Below are 2,615 nucleotides of genomic sequence, written 5' to 3'. Positions count from 1 at the left end.
AGGTTTGGGGTTATGGTAACAGGTTTAGAACTAGGGGTAGGGCTAGGGCGAGAGTTAGATTTAGTATTAGGGCTAGGGATAGTGTTAGGTTTAGGTTTATGGATAAATTAGGGCTAGATTAGGGCTATGGTTAGTCATAGGTTTTCAGCCTATGTTTATGGTTAGTGTTAGGGTTAACATTAGGGTTAGGTTAAGGTATGATGTTACAGCTATATTTAGGGCTAGGGCAAAGCATAAAATTAGGGTTAGGACTAGGGTTAATGTTAGAATTATGATTAAGGCTAGGCTTAGGGATAGGATTAGGGCTAGGATTTGTGATAGGTTAGGGCTAGGATTAGGGATAGGGCTAATATCAGGTCTAGTGTTATGGTTATGGATAGTTTCAGGCTAAGGATTATGGCCAGGTCTATTGTAAGTTTTAGGATGAAGGTTAAGTTCAGGTTTACAGCTAGGGGTATTATTAAGGTCAGAGTCAGGGTTAGGGTATGTGTTAGGTTAACAATTAGGCTTAGGGCTCAAATTAGCACTGGGTTAGTGTTAGGGTTAGGGTAATGAATATGGTTAAGTTTAAGGTTAAGGTTAGAATTAGAATAATGGACAGGTTTAGGGTTAGGGATAGGGCTAGGTTTAGGCCTAAGTATAGAATTCAGTTAGGGTTATGTTTAAGGTAATAGATTGGATTAGAGCTACAGTTAGAAATAGGGTTATTGTTAGCTAGAGCTATGGTTTGGGTTAGGTCTAGGTTAGAATTTTGTTAGGGTTATGGTTAGGATAATGGATAAGATTAGAGCTAGGGGTAGGTATAGGATTATGGTTAGGATAAAGGCTATGGGTTTGGGTTAGATTTCTGGTTAGGACAAGGTTTAAGTTTATGTTTAGGTTTAGATTAAGTTTAGGGCTAGGGTTAGGTTTAGGGCTAGGGTTAAAGCTAGGGTTAGTGCTCTGAATAGGTCTAGGTTTTGAGTTAGAATAGGGCTATATATGAAAAGGGCTAATGTTAGAACTAGGGTTATGATTATGTTTAATGTTAAGATTAGCATTATGTCTAAATCTAGTGTGTAGATTAGGTTTAGGTTTAGGGTGGTGATTAGAGATAGGGTTTGTGTTACCATCAGAGTCAGGATCAGTGTTACTGATCAGAGATAGGGATAGACTGGAATTAGGGCTAGGGTTAAGTCTAGGTGTAGGGTTAGGGTTTGTGTAAGGGTTATGGTAAGATTTAGGGATAGGTCTAATTTCAAGTCTAAGATTATGGTTTGGTTAGGGTTAGTGTTAGGACTTTATCATAGTTTTGTTTTACAGCTAGGGCTACTTTTAGGATTAGTGATAGTGTTAGTTTCTACTCATATGGTGAGCTTTAGGCTTAGATTTATTGTTATGGTTAGATCTATGTTTATCCTATGACTATGTTTAGGGCTAAGGTTAGGGCTAGTATTACGGTTATTAACGGATTGAGTTAGAAAAAGAAATATGGCTAGAGCGAGAGTTAGAGTTAATCTTAGGCTAGGGTTAGGGATATGTTTAGGGTTAGGGCTAAATTAGGGCTAGATTTAGGGCTAGGGTTAGTGTTATGTTTATACCTAGTGTTAGGGTTAGGTTTAGGGGAAGGAATGGTGTTATATCTAGGTTTAGGGCTAGGGTAAATGTTAGAATTAGGGTTAGAGCTAGGGTTAGGACTAAGGCCATGTTTAGTGCTAGGATGAGGGTTTGTGTTAGTGCTAGGGCTAGGATTAGGAATAGGGCAAATGTCAGGTCTAGATTTATGGTTAATGTTAGTTTTAGAGTTAGGTTATGAATAGGTCTAGTGTAAGGGTTAGGTTTAGGTAAGGGTCAGGTTTAAAGCTATGTGTATTATTAGAGTCAGGGTCTGGGTAGGGTTTGGTTTAGGTTAAGTTTTAGGGTTAAGGATTGAATTATCTCTAGGGTTAGGGTTATGGATAGGGTAATGGATAGGATTAGGTTTATGATTCAGGTTAGACTTAGAGTACTGGATAGGGTTAGTGTTAGTGATAGGGTTAGCATTACACCTAGGGTTAGCATATGAGTTAGGCTTATATTTAAGGTAATGTATAGTGTTAGAGCTAATGTTTGGGCTAGGGATAAGGTTATGATTATGGCTAGGGTTGGTTAGGCCTAGGGTTAGTGTCAGGCATAGTTTTAGGGTAAGTATTAGCATTTGATCTAGGGTTAGGTCTTGAGAGAGGGTTAGGGTCAGAGTTGGGTTTGGGTTAGGGTTAGCTTTATATTTAAGGTAAGAGTTAGAGTTTGAGCTAGGTTTAGGGCTAGGGCGAGTGTAGGATTAGGCTTAGGTCTAGGATTATGGTTAGGGTTATGATTAGGTGTAGGTTTAGGGCTAGGATAAGGGCTAGGTTTTGTGTGAGGTTTAGGGCTAACGTTAGGACTAACATTAGGACTATGGGAAATATAAGAACTAGGAATATATTTATGGCTAGTTTTAGAGTCAGGGTTATGGAAATTTCTAGTGTTTGGGTTAGGTTTTGGGTTAGGATAGGTTTTAGAGCTAGAGTTTGTTTAGGGTTAAGGGTCATTTTTCAGGATAGGGTTAGGTTTTGGGTGAATACCAGAATTACGACTTGCATTCAGTCTAGGGATAG

This window comes from Marmota marmota, unplaced genomic scaffold (assembly GCF_001458135.2).
Source record: "Marmota marmota marmota unplaced genomic scaffold, marMar, whole genome shotgun sequence".
In the NCBI taxonomy this organism is placed as follows: Eukaryota; Metazoa; Chordata; class Mammalia; order Rodentia; family Sciuridae; genus Marmota; species Marmota marmota.
This window is presented reverse-complemented; position numbering follows the sequence as displayed.